Raw genomic sequence first — 13,930 nt, 5'->3', positions numbered from 1 at the left:
GGCTATCACAACCACTGGAAAGAGATACGGTTTGAAGAAGTCGTAACTCATATTAAAAAATCTCTACTCAGGTTTGAAAATCTCTTGGCGGGTGTCATATTGCTTAAAATCCTTAAATAAATATTTTAGAGATTAAGATGTTTCTCCAATGCAAAAGATTTTTCAATGCCTATTTTCATCCAGATCGCCTCAGTCCCAGGTATTGAGAGGAGCACTCTCTTCCCATCCCTGGTGCAAGGCAAGGCCTTCTTTTGAAAATGGAAATTCAAGTTAGTAAGAAACAATGTGCTTTTCCGGTCTCCAGAGACATGAAACTAGAGTTTCTGGTCCTGGTTATGAGGAAAACTCCAGCAAGCTGACCACAGACTTCTCTTCAGAGCACAAAGGAGCTACTGACATGCAGAAACACTGGTTGCCAAATGTTTGATTTTGCCCCATACTATAAACATGCATTTAAGATGAATTTTCAAAGCAAGTAAGAGAAACGCCAATGCAGTGTCAGGGGATCGAGATGATCCCCGGTACATAAAAGGTAATCCTTCATTTGCAGGCTAACACGCACATAGTACCTCTAATTTTGAGTATGATTTTACTGACAAGCTACTAGAATACTGTACTTAAATAAAGATTCTGTGCTTTCCTCTCTTATCCTTTTTTTTTCCAACAAATTCCCTTTTTATTTATTTAGCTAGAAGTTATTCTTTATTAAATCACCAGGAATTTTCAACACATGATTTAACATCTTAATGACCACCAAGGCCTAGGCTCTGGGACTTGCTCTGCCTCTCCTAGTCCTTAATGGGGTTTAGTCGGAGAGACGTCATGAACAGGGACCAAGTCAAATGGTGGCAGTCCTCCTTTCCCAGTCACTGGACAAGCTGCTCAATTCTTGTCCAGAGCAGGAAAGAGTACTTAAGAAAAATCTAATAAAGAATTTAACATAGCATTGTAAGATCTCTCTGAACAATTTAGATTTATCAACAGCATTTGTCCAAACCCATTTGTTTCTGATCTGAATTTTTTCATTTTGTAATTTACTTTTTGTGTACTTTTAATAATCTCACTCCCTGTGCAGTTAATGAATCAACCTAATGCAAAGAAAAATCCCTCAAACCCAAAAAGTGTTATCTTATTCTGGAGAGAGGAAACAGAAGTTTTTCTGTTCCTTTTCTACTCAAGATGAACAAACATCCCCCCAAAGTTAAAATGTTACTTCTGGCCTTGGAATGTACATACAGACAGCTTTTGATGGGCTAATTCAATTAGAAAGGGCAGCTGGAACCTTTATGCAGTCTGCCTTCTTTGCAAATTTCTTAAAATCAACTCTTGAGAATCATTCATGATTGTGTACAAAGGCCCTAAGCTCCACACAGCTTCTACTACTTCATCTCACAAGCTAGACTCAGAGGAGGCATTTGAACTGTCAGGAGCAAAAGCAGTAGCAGTAGCCCCGCGAGGTAGGACCTCAATAACTCGAGGCTTGTCAATGATCAGAGCAGTCCGGTTCCCCTTTTCCACAATGCCAACAATCCATGCTTGGTGACCTTCTCCATACTTGGAAGATTTGATTTCAGAACAAAAGGGAGCCGCTTGTTCTCTTGGCAGACAAATTAGTAATCCCCCAGAAGTTTCAGCTGAGGTTCCTTGAAGGAGCCCAAACCTCCCACTGGCCTTGCTGATGGCAGCCATTTTGGCAATGATTGGCAGATTATGAATGACAAAGGACACTTCATTTCTTTGTTGTTTTGCTAGGTTCTGAGAGTGTCCTAGAATGCCAAAGCCTGTGATATCTGTGGCTGCATGGGCATTAAATGTGTGCATTAATCCAGCAGCAATTCTGTTTAGGGTAGCCATGTTGAACATAGCTTCCTGATAGGCCAGCTCTACCTCTTCTCTGGAGACCACCATCTTTACTTTATTCCACCTTTCAGGATTATCAAGCCATTGGTGGGCATTGACGGCAACTTGGGTTCCTAAGGGTTTGGTTAACACAAGCACGTCCCCAACAACGGCACTGTCAGGCATTATGAATTCATTTGGCTGACACACCACTGTGGCAACACCACCAATGATAATCCAAGGATTGACCACCGTCTGTCCACCCGTCACTGCAGTCCCTCCTTCTTCAGCAGCATCCCTAAAACCCTTGATCATGAGTGGTGTTACCTTTTCCCTTTCCTCCTCACTCATACTCTGGCTGACACTGAGTAACATTAGCATGTTGTCACATTCAGTAATGCCCATAGCGTAAAGGTCACTCAGCACGTTGGTGCAAGCTATGTGCCCCATCATGTAGGGATCTTCCACCAAGGGGTAAAAGAAGTCCGTGGTCTGCACCAATGATAGGCCCCCATGCCTCAGGGGGATGATGCACAAGTCCAATTCCCAGGGCTGGAAGTGTTGGGATGGGGCCCGCCTCGGTTGGCGGGCCGGCTTCCAGGCGGCCTCTTCCTGGCCTCCTACCAGGCCCCGGCTCAGCGGGTGCCGCAAGTCCGGCCGCGTCAGTCCTGCCAGGAGTTTGAGCAGTGTCTCCTGTGGGACCTTGCAGCCTCAGCCTTTCATGCCGGAGAAGCCTGTCAGCTGTCAGCCGCCAGCTCAGGCTGAGGCCCAACGCCTGGGGCTCGAAAGGCCGGTAGTTTGAGAAGCCCTGGCCCAGAGACAAGCCAGCTGGGCCCGAGGAACCGTCCGCTGCAGCCATTGCTTCTCCGCTGGCGCCCATAGCCAAGGTTTCCACCATCAGGCCGGTTCATGCCACGTGATGCCTCCCTGATGTTCTTCTCTTATCCTTTCATGATGCATGGCCTAAGGGGATTTACAGGACAGGCAAATTAACAATATTTGATTGTTCAAGTTCAAATAAAACAAGTTCTTTTTAAGCTAAGCTTTACAACCTGCCATTTTAGAACACTATGAGCATTTAATTAATGTGTGAATTGTAGAAATGAACTTTCATTAATCACCCCAGAAGTTTTTAAGTGATAAAAGAACATATTTCCCATTCTAATTTACATAAACAATTTTCAATTTTGGGTCAAGCATTTTGTTTTTATGGTTTTGCTATGACTTCCCTTTTTGATTTAATTACATGCTGCTAAAAGATCCTTTTGTCTACTACAAAGTTCTGGAATTCTAAATTTTTGCATGTTAATAAGTTCATAATCCTGAGAGTGCATGTTAATAAGTTCATAATCTATAATACTGAGAGTACCTATAACTAATAATAGTGACATGAGGTAGGTACAGCTTCATCATTTCATTGAGTTTTTGTTGTTATTGTTAAATCATAGTCAGAAACTGTCAGATTAAAGAAAACTAAAGAGACACTTCAAATACAGGCAATCCTTGATTCCAGACTGTGTCTTGTACTGGTGGGGAAAAAATGCTATAAAGGACATTATTGAGTCAATTGATACGATTGGAGTGCAGATGACATGTTAAATTATCTCTGTGTGGGTGTGTGGGGGTGAGAGAGAGAGAGCAAATGATAAAGACAATGGGGCAAAGCTAAAGCAAAAGGTGAATCTGGGTCAGGCATATCTGGAGTTTTCATTTGACTATTTTTATTTTTGGAACTTCTTTGTAAGTTGGAGATTATTTTCCAAAAAAAAATTTTTTTAATGACATGTTATTTCCTTGGAAAATTCTCCATGCATTCACAAGCTTAGTTATATAACTATAAATACATTTTTAGTATTTACTTCCCCTGCCTTATTAGAGTCCTAGTTGGCTCCCACAGAGAAGTGGTAAGTGGCTGCCACTGAGTGCAACTACATAAATGTGTGAGTGAACAAGTGAATGAATATCTGCCAGAAGAATGATGAATCTTTTAAATAATTTCATGGAACATATAAGCAATTGACTTTCACTTCCACGAAAACAGAATACACATACTTTTCCCTCTTTCTCCTCCTCAATACAACTAAAGGCTCTGGACATTAGACATTATAGATAAAACAAAACCTAAGAAGACTTTGAAAGTTGATATGATGAAGACAGAATGACTAGGAACTTTGGGACCCAAGGAATGACAAAATTGATGAGTTCTCTAGCTTTTCTCTTTGTCTTATCCCAGATTTGGAACTAGGGAAGACATCAACCCCAAAATGCCAACAGATACAAACAAACAAAACCTAGACACATTAAAGGGCCCTCTCTCTTTAGTTAAAGGGCCGGGGAAGGGGCAGTCAAAAAAGATAGAACTATTTTAGCCAATCATTGCCCTACTAAGACTAACACCACAGAAAAATAAATCGGTGGCCCCACTGACATCCACGCCAACAAATGCCAAGTGGGAGCCTGGGTTTCTACCCTCTTCAGGCTGGAAGGAGCTGATTCAGCCTGCCCCCGACCTGCCCACCCATTGGGGTGGTACCAGAGAAAGACAAGCTGGAAACTGGAACTTTTATCCCCACTGGGTAGAAACAAATCCTGTACCTTTCCTCCCCCTCACCCAGAGTTAGTGGAGACCATATGGAGAAACTGGATGTCTCTCCCAACCAGCAGTAGTGAGGCACCCTCCCACTTTCCTCTGGGTGGTATCAGAGGAGGCCTTGGAGAGTTAAAACTTTTACCACCACCCAGTGGTCATGAGGCAGCCCCCACCCACGTGGCGTCAGGGAGGCTCTGAGGAAGCAGTAACCAGGCAGTCTTATTTCTCCCAGCTGGGAAGCATTAATGGAGAGCTAGTAGGGAGCTAGATGCTTGCCCCTACCCAGCAGTGACAGGGAGCCCTCCCACCATCCCACATTGGGTATCAACAGAGGGCAACTAATTCTTTGCTTTTAATTTTTATTTTAGATTAATATGAGAGTACAAAAATGATTAGACTACATTGTTTGCATTTCTAAGGTAAAGTTCAAGTTGTAATTTAGCCCTTTACCCAGGAGGTATGGTACATATTCTTACATTGTGCCCATTAGTGCTTACCAATGCCCCTTCCTCCTCTCCTTTCCCCTTTTCCTCCTCCCTGCTCCTCCCACTTAAATATAATTGTGTTTTTCTCTCATGTGGGCATGTAGTTGTTTGGCCACTTAATTCTAATTCTAATGCCCTCTGGCTTTAATAGAATAGTGCCCCCACTTCTCTTGCCAGAGAGATGTCAAAGGATGTTAGCTAAACCTGAACATTGAAATAAAATCCAGAGTTTCATCAAACATAATAGCCAAAATATTCAGGTTTCAATAAAAATTTACTCCTAATATCAAGAACCAGGAAGAGTGAAAAATGGCAATCAATAGATACCAACACTGAGATAATAGAGACATAGAAATATCTGGCAAATATTTTAAGGGAGTTATCATTAAAATTCTTCAATGAGTAATTATAAACACACTTGAAAGAAATGAAAAGATAGGAAGTCTCAACAAAGCAATAGACAGTTTATCAAGGAAATAAAAGATATGAAGAAGAACCAAGTGAAAATTTGAGAACTGAAAAATATAATAACTGATAGAAGAGCATCAACAGGTGGGGTTAACAGCAGAATAGAGGGGACAGAGGAAAGAATGAGTGAACTGGAAGATTGAATAATACAAGTGATCAAATCTGAACATTAGAAAGAAAATAAACTAAAAAGAGATGAACATAGTCTGAGGGACCTGTGGGATTATAATGAATCATCTAAAATTCATGTCATTGCCTTCTCAGAAGCAGAGAAGAAAGAGGACAGGGATGAAAAAATATTTGAAGTAGTTACAGCTGAAAACTTTCTAATTTTCCAAAAAGACATAAGCCTACAGATCCAAGAAGCTGAGCAAACCCCAACTATATCAAAGAAATCCACACCGAGGCATATCATAGACTTCAGAAAACTAAAGACAAAGAAAGGAAAAGTCCTCAAAACAGCTAGAGAGAAACTATGCATTACCTAAAGGGAAAAAATAATTCATATGACGGAGGATTTCCCAACATAATCCACACAGGCAATAAGGAAGTGGAAAAACATATTCAAAGTGCTGAAAGAAAGGACTGTCAACTTAGAATTCTATACCCCGTGAAAATAGCATTCAGGAACAAAGGGGAAATCAAGACATTTTCAGATGAAGGAAAACTAAGACAATTTGTCACCAGAAGACATATGATAAAAGTATGGCTAAAAGAAGCCCCTTAAACAAGGAAATGATAGAAGAAGGAATCTAGAACATCTGGAAGAAAAAGACACAGTAAGCAAAATTTAAGTAAAGAAATAGACTTGCCAGACTCTTCTTGAGTTTTCTAAATTATTTTGAAGCAAGAATTGCAACACTGTCTGATGTGGTTGTAAATGTATGTAGTAGCTATAAGACCTCTGAGTTTAGCAGCATGTAGGCAGGAGAAACAGAAGGAAATAATGAAGGGCCTGATATTAAGAAAAGAAAGAAAATAACAAATAATTTCAGCCCTGAAGATTAAACTAAAAGGGTTACATAGCAAATATATTCAGGACCGGGAAATGATTGTAAAACTTTTATAATTTAGACATAGACATATAAGTAGGTAGGTGTGCACAAATACAAAGGTAGGATGTGGCCTCAGAACTACGAAATTGTATATTAAGTTATTGACCGGTATTCTCAATAGTACAGCCTTTTGACAAGCCCAAGCTGCTTTTATTGTCCCTCTGATGAATGGTACTTTAAGAAGTCAAAGCATTGAGCTAAAAGCATCTACCTGATTTTGGGGCTCTCTACTATTCCTGTGGCCTGGCCCCTTTTAAATCTGGAACTATATGAGTTGTATCAGTAAGGATCAGTCTTGTCTGGCCCCACAAAAGTGCCTTACACAGAGGGCCCTACGTTGTCTAACTCAACACTCTGGATATAGTTTCACTTACCCTTTCAGGCAGTCTGCTCCTGGCCTCAAGATCTGCTTAGATATTAGGCCTTAGCCCAGCTCTCAGGTCTCACTAATAATTTCATGCAGATAAGCAGGCATCTAACCTGTTCTCATGGACCACAGCCTCTTGGCAAGTCATCCATATAAGCAGTCCTTGAAGAAGGATGCCTGGTGTTACTCTTGCTATCTTCTTCAGTGGCCAGGGCCCTGTTTCCTTCTGACACACATTCCTTGTTGCTGCTTGCCAGTGAACTTCTAAGCATCGCCTGTGCCTGATGCTTATGAGGACATTTCTCACAGTGGAGGCCCCACACCAATGCTCCCTGACCACTGCCTGGTGCCAATACCAGGCCTTCTAGATAGCCAGGTTCAGGGCAGACGGACTCCACCCTTTCTTGACTCACCCCAGGGATGCATCAGATTCTAGATCTATGCCTTTTCCTACTGGGTCCATCCTGCTGAATTTAACCAAATGTAGGCAGACAAGTCCAATATAATGATTGGGACCCGACTATCATGTACTGTATCACTCTCTCTCTCTCACACACACACACACACACACACAAAACGCTGAACATAAAAGGAGCCTTAGAAATTATGCAGAGTAGGAAAATTTGTTTTGTCCTCATAAGAGACATCTGCTTTTCCCATTATTTAATAAGAGAAAGGACATTGTTAACAAAATGATATAGGATTAAACTATCCCCAAATTTTAAAATGACATCGATTAGCTTTCTATAAAAACATTATATTGTTTACTCTTTTTAAATTTCATTTGGTCTCATACTCCTAAAATCTCTTTCACAGGCCAACAACATTACTTCAGCTGACAGTGGAAATCACTGAGCAAAGCCAAGCCTCTTACTTCACAGATGAGAAAATGATTCATTTGCTCAAGGTTACTAACCCGTCAATGACCTATTGGGGCATATTGATTTCTAGTTCAATGTTCCTTTTACTATATTTGCTAAACTAAGTTTTTAATCATGTTAAATGATTTCCCTGTTGGTGGCATTGGTAACAACTACATGTAATCTCAATTAACCATGTCTCTCCTCCGAGGACTCTGAAGAATCAGAGGTTTACATTCATAGATTTCTCACAAGAAGAGGCCTCAGATATCAGACAACAAAACAAAGGTGTCCTCAATGATAACATCTCTGATTACATATTGAAGAAATAAATACTACACCATTCTTTTAAGATTCCTATTTATATGGTAAAAATTTGCCTTTTTTTTTTTTTTTTTCAGTTTTTGGCTCGGCCGGGTTTGAACCCGCCACCTCTGATATATGGGGCTGGCGCCCTACTCCTTGAGCCACAGGCGTCAAGATTTGAAGATTTTGCTCAAAACTCAAAATAACAGAGGTTACTCTTTTCAAACTTTTCCATGTCTCCTGTGTGAAGGAACTCTTTCTAAACTTACAGCTCTGTTTAAGTTTCTTCTTTCTCTACCAATACTATCCAATTTCTACTCCATATTCGGTATGATTTTGATCAATTCTTTCCAGAGATATTTTTTCATCTTTTCACATTTCAATCTATTTTCCCATTCCTCTCGTTTATGTTTTCCTAAATTAGCTTAGGAATTTGCTCTTTGGCACTGAAGTGCATAAATCACCGTTAATCTGGCATGTGAATGAATACCTGATCACTTCTAAGACTTTGAGAGCTCTCATCAACCTTATTTCTGCTTCATTAAACACAAAACATTTTAGACGTTTGAACAAGTCTAATGTGGCTTTTATAAAAGATAAAAAAGAAGCAGAAAGGTATCATCTTAGGACGAGAATTAAAAGAGCAGAAGTTTTAGAAGGAATAATTCAAACCACAAAGATTCCTGTCTGTTCAAAAAGCAAACCTATAATAATTTCTATTCTTTTTTCCTGCCTCCAGTTTTTTCTCCCAAACTATGTTCCTGGTTTCAGAGAGATACACACAACTCTGGTTGAGAAAACTGAGTTCAATCACTCATAAATCCATGCCACACAAAACCAGACAACATGATGTTTTGATCAGAGGATTCTTGGAAGAAATAAGTTTTTGATCACTCAACAGAGTGGAAAGAACTGGAATATTTTATTAAGTTTTATAATATTAACTATAAAGGTTGAATTATCTAAATTATTTATATAACTTTCAAATAAAACAATAGGAAACATTCCACTTCTGCTATGTAAAAGCCCTGGGCAAATTAGTCAACTATTCAAAGTCTAACTTTTCTCTTTGGTATTATTCTGACAGAACTGAGAATAACAATAACAATTATTATAGAAATAGTTAACATTTGTTGAACATTTGCTATTCTAGACACTGTGCTAAATACTTTATAGAATTGCCTCATTTAATTCTTAAAACAACTCAATATAATGAAGCTCGAGTTAATCACAGCTAGTTAAATTGAAATTTGAATCCAGAACCTCTGAAAGTAGAAGCCATGCTCAACAACACCCCTTAAAATGGGTAGTATTTAAGATAATGCATATAAAGTACTTAGTATTATTTCTGACATAAGGGCTCGTTAAAAAGTTGATATGTATTTTTTGTTAATATCAAAAGAATGCTTTCATTAGTATAAAATAAAATTAACCTAATAACATTTTAAAGGATATTAAGCTTATTAATTATTCTGGTTAAGCACTGACATCCTGACAGCCACTAGATTCCTGGAGGACAGGCACTGAGTGCCATTTACTTTTGCAGCCTGAGATTCTACTACTGAGTAGATTTTTTAGAGTAGGTCTATAATTGCAAGTTGAATTTAAAAGTGCTCAGAATGGTCATGAATATTTAATGAAGTCCACATTTAATTTACCACAATCATCAAAACTCCCAAAGAAGACCCCCTTCTGCGTGTCTGTAATATGGGTACAACCCTCTTTATTGGCAAGGCTTCAAAAGACTATTATAATTTTTAGACTCATTCAAGATACACAGAACTTTGTCCTGTTTTTGCCTTGATCAAACAGTATTTATTAAATAACCATCTGCTTTTTAAATTGTAGTGAAGTCACATAAAGCAAGATAAGGGCTGACCACTTCCTAAATCAAGTCATTTAAACAAGGCACTGAAATGTCTCAGAAGAGCGTTAGTAATTGCTTGTTGAGAAACAAAAGATTTTGAAATCCATTTCTATGTAAAATATGTGGTTTTGATTATGTCTAATGACTAGTTCAAACTCAGACAAAAATTATTTCATCTTCTTTTTGATTTATAGAATTCTATTTCAGTAAACGTCATTCTCATATATAATCCAACAAGTAAATAATTTTAGAGAAGGCTTAGTCAAATGCCTCAATTCTAAAATTGAGGTACAAAGAAGTTTTGTCTTGCTTATCATCATATAGCTGATTAGCCACAAAAACAATCTATATCCTGATTTAGGAATTTTCCAGGCATCTGAAGAGAAACATGCCTCAGAATAATTAGAGATTGTTAATGCAAAAGACAAGCTTCAGAATAGTTTGAACATCCAAAATCTAAGTGGCATTAGGTAATGACAAATTCTTAATACTGTTTATAATTTTAAAGTCTTATTTCTTAAGGCCAAATGGGTGTGAAATTTCCTCATTTTTTTGTGAAATAAAAACAAGACATTAGCAAAGAAAATACGTTATTAGAATATAAATCAATATGCTAACTCCAGTTAGAAATCTAGTTGACAGGATTAATAATGATGATTTTTATATTTTAAAGACTTTTTTTGTCTTTTTTTTTTTTTTACTTCATCTTAGCAAGGGTGTACGAATGTTTTTGTTACATGGATAGATTTTATAACACTTTACTCAGGACTATTAGGGTGCCCAGCACTCAAACAGTGTACATTGTACCTGTGATATAGATTTTTACCTACCTTTCCAGTCCTCTCCCTCTACCCTTCTTAATTTCCAATGATTTTTTCTCCTTTATGTGCCCATCAATTAGTTCCAAATTATTAGAGTACATGTGATGCTTGTTTTCTCCATTCTTAAGATACTTCACTTAGAATAATGGTCTCCAGTTCTATTCAAATTGCTGCAAAAGACATTAATTCATTTTTTTATGGCTGAGTATACTCCGTGGTACATAACAACATTTTGTTAATCCATTCATGAATTGATGGGCACCTGGGTTGATCCACATCTTTGCAATTATAAATTGTGCTGTAATACACATTCAAATGCAGGTGTCTTTTTAATAAAATGACTTACTTTCCTTTGAGTAGATATCCAGTAGTAGGGCATCTGGATCAAACAGTAGGTTTACTTTCAGTTCTCTGGAGATTTTACTTATTTTTAGTTGTTTTGAAAAAGAAAAAAGTTAAAACAATGCTACTTAAGCATAACTAATTAATAATTTTTATGAATCAACACATTTCTAGACAATTACCTTAATTACATTCTAGAAAATTGTAGATCTTTGGTCAAAAACTTTGCAAAATCTTTTGCAGTTAAGAACATACACGTACTCTAATCGATACTTCAAATATCCAATACATCTTTCAATTGTGCACAAACCATTAGAAATTAAAGTGAATGGGCCTAAATTTAATCCAGTACAATAGTCTGTGAGGTTGTTTTGAAAGCCATAATAATAACAACTTTAAATCCACATCGACCTAATTTTTATGTACATAAATGTTTTTCTCTCTGGACACATAAATGTTGGCAATGGATGGCAGATCTCATTAAAAAGAAAATCATATGCAATAGCTATCTAGGCATGTAAAAGACTCTTGCCTACCACAATACTGGCTCTGATGCTAACTGGAATGAAATGGAAAATCAAAAATAACAAGTCAATTAAAATTTCTTCATGCTCCAGTGTAGCAGATTGTATTTTCTTAAAATGGCACAGCAATATTTCTGATCCCACATGCTCCTTCTTAGGGAGCTTTGTGCCTGGATGAATGGGAAGTGGCAGAAGTGATTTTTTATAATCTCCTAGCTAGGTCTTAAAGGAGATAGTCTTTCACCTGACTCCCTTTCTTTCTTCAGGTGTTCACTGTTAGAACTCAGCCATAACTCTGTGAGGAAGGACGAGCCACAAGAAGAGGCCACCTGTAGGTAACTAGGCTGAGAGTAGGCTCCAGGTAAGCTCTCAGCCAACAACCATCCTCAAGGGCCTGACACATAAGTGAAAGAGTTTGGGATGATCCCAGCCTGAGCCTTCGAGCTGCCCTGGCTGATGCCAAATGGAGCAGAGATGAGCTCTCTCAACTGAGTCCATACTAAATTGCATATTCATAAGCAAAATAAATGTTGTCACTACAAGCCACTGCTTTTGTGCTTTGCTACTCGATAACCAGAATATCCAGTTTTTGAAAGGCATGATTGGGAAGATCAAATTAATTTTCATTCAGTTCTTTCTATTGACTTTTAACCATCTTTTGCATTTTCATATTCCCATTGAAAGAGAATAAAGAAAGAGCAATGTAAACCTTCTGAGCCACTTGCTGAAATTAACAAAGCAAGCCTCAGATGAATGCCTGGCACATCAAAATATTCACATGCAATTGCCATCCAGAAACATCTGACATTTGTGTAGTCTAGTCACTGTGGTTGGCCTAAGCAAAGCTCTATCAAAGAAGACTCTGCCTTCAATAGCCTTATTCTTTGCATCCTGACACTTTCCATATCACTGTCCCTAAGCCACCCAGTTCTCCCCAGCAGCAAAGGAGCTGGAGATCACACTAATGCTGCATGGACTATTTCAGTTTTCTTCTCAGATGAATTGTGGAGGGTAGGGAAGAAGCACTAGGAGGGGCAAAGCTCAGTAGAAAGGAAATTTGTTACTAATATAGAGTTTTAGGTGCCAGTGTCAAAACTGTAACTCCCAAGGTGGTGGTATCAGGAGGTGGGGGATCTTTGGGGATATGATTAAGCCATGAAGATGGAGCCCCCATGAATGGGATTAGTGCCCTTTTAAGAGGAGTCAGCACAGCGTTCTCTCCTGTTCCTTCCACCCTATAAGGATACAATAAAAGGTTAGGAAGTGGGTCTCACCAGAACCTGACCACACTGGCACCCTAATCTCAGCCTAGCCTCCAGAACTGTGACAAATAAATTTTCACTGTTTGTGAACCACCCAGTCTACAGTATTTTGTTAGAGCAGCTCGAATAGGCTCGGACTACACCTCTCAATTATACCATAGGTGGCCACATTCTAGGCCAAGGGACAGAACCTACAAAGACAGAAGATGTAAGACGCCACAGTGTTCTGTATTTTGTGAGTGAAGGACAGCAGGAAATTGAACTAGACGTGTAGGCAGGAAGAGCAAGTGAGGGCCTTGCATACCCTGCCGTAGAGCTGACCTTCACCTCGTTGTCACTGGGAATGTGCTGAGGAGTCCCATTGTATAACAAGATCAGGAGCTAGTTTTGTCTTTTGGTGCCTGAGGAGGGGCTCAGGGATCAGTAGGGCTGAATGATTGCAAATATTGTCCTCCTCTGAAAGTCCACAGCGTTTGAGTCATGTCACCCCTTGACATGAGGCCAGCATGGGTTGAGGAAGGTGAAGATTTCACAGCATGACCTGTTATCTTTAGAGGCCACCACTATTTTTAGCACATTGGCCTGAAGATGCAGGGAGTAAATCTGTATTTTTCTTTATTTTTAAATTATTCAATTAAAGATCATGACAGAATACCCAAACACTACAACGATGAACAATAATGCTCGTGAACGCTTCTTTTAACTAGTAATTCTGCTTTTTATAACATTATGTTCTCTCTCTTCTCTTCAATTAGCCAAGTTACATTTAAAATATTTAAGATCATATTTCCTTAAATTGCATGTGAATGTGCCAAGTAGAAAGTTGGAAAATTAGGCAAAAATATATACTGAGATATATCTGCATTTCCAAGGATAAGGAAGACCGGGAGTGGAGCCCAATCTTGAAACTGGGATCAAACCTTGATCAAAAATTGGCTAAACATTTTTATAGCTTATTTGACAAAACTGTCTAAAAAATTATAGCTTATTTCAGCCAACTCAATTCAGATAAAACTCAAACACAACGCGAGAGACCAGAAAGAAGGCATTTGTGGTGTTTTCCAGAGTAAACACAGTGCATTCGTTTCTGAGAAAAGAAGCCAATGGAAATGTACATATTCCTAATTACACCAGGAAGGGAAGA

The 13,930-nt window shown here is 38.7% G+C and overlaps 1 pseudogene across 1 annotated transcript; it reads right to left on the bottom strand.

The window, feature by feature from the left end:
* Positions 1-735: 735 nt before the first annotated feature.
* LOC128561649 (selenide, water dikinase 2-like) lies at positions 736-10,779 on the bottom strand (annotated as a pseudogene). The gene is made up of 2 exons (XR_008373309.1): positions 10,668-10,779; positions 736-2,802 (listed from the first exon to the last, which is right to left on the bottom strand). The product of XR_008373309.1 is annotated as a selenide, water dikinase 2-like (transcript).
* Positions 10,780-13,930: the final 3,151 nt, after the last annotated feature.

This window comes from Nycticebus coucang, chromosome 12 (genome assembly GCF_027406575.1).
Source record: "Nycticebus coucang isolate mNycCou1 chromosome 12, mNycCou1.pri, whole genome shotgun sequence".
Classification (NCBI taxonomy): Eukaryota; Metazoa; Chordata; class Mammalia; order Primates; family Lorisidae; genus Nycticebus; species Nycticebus coucang.
Note: the sequence above shows the minus strand (reverse complement) of the source record. Positions and strands in the feature narration are given on the sequence as shown.